The sequence below is a fragment of the Myotis davidii genome, unplaced genomic scaffold, assembly GCF_000327345.1.
Source record: "Myotis davidii unplaced genomic scaffold, ASM32734v1 scaffold988, whole genome shotgun sequence".
NCBI classification, from domain to species: Eukaryota; Metazoa; Chordata; class Mammalia; order Chiroptera; family Vespertilionidae; genus Myotis; species Myotis davidii.
The window spans coordinates 83903-84141 of record NW_006298962.1 but is presented as its reverse complement, the minus strand read 5'-3'; positions in this window follow the sequence as shown (position 1 = coordinate 84141).

Sequence of the window (239 nt, the reverse complement as noted above, 5' to 3'; positions counted from 1 at the left end):
AAGAACCCACCCCTCCCTTTGGGCCACATTCCTGAGTCCTTCGTGGCATGAATGACGGAAATTAATTGTAGTTAATAATTAATCCCTAATGAGCGATGAGAGCCCAGGCCTGGGTGAGGCCCAGACAACCTGCAGGACCGGCATCCATGAAGGAGGGTGAGGAGGGACCAGCCACTCTTCCCCAGCAGCCCAGCGAATGGCTCTCTCCTGGGTCCTCAACCATTTTGTGGAAGAACTGG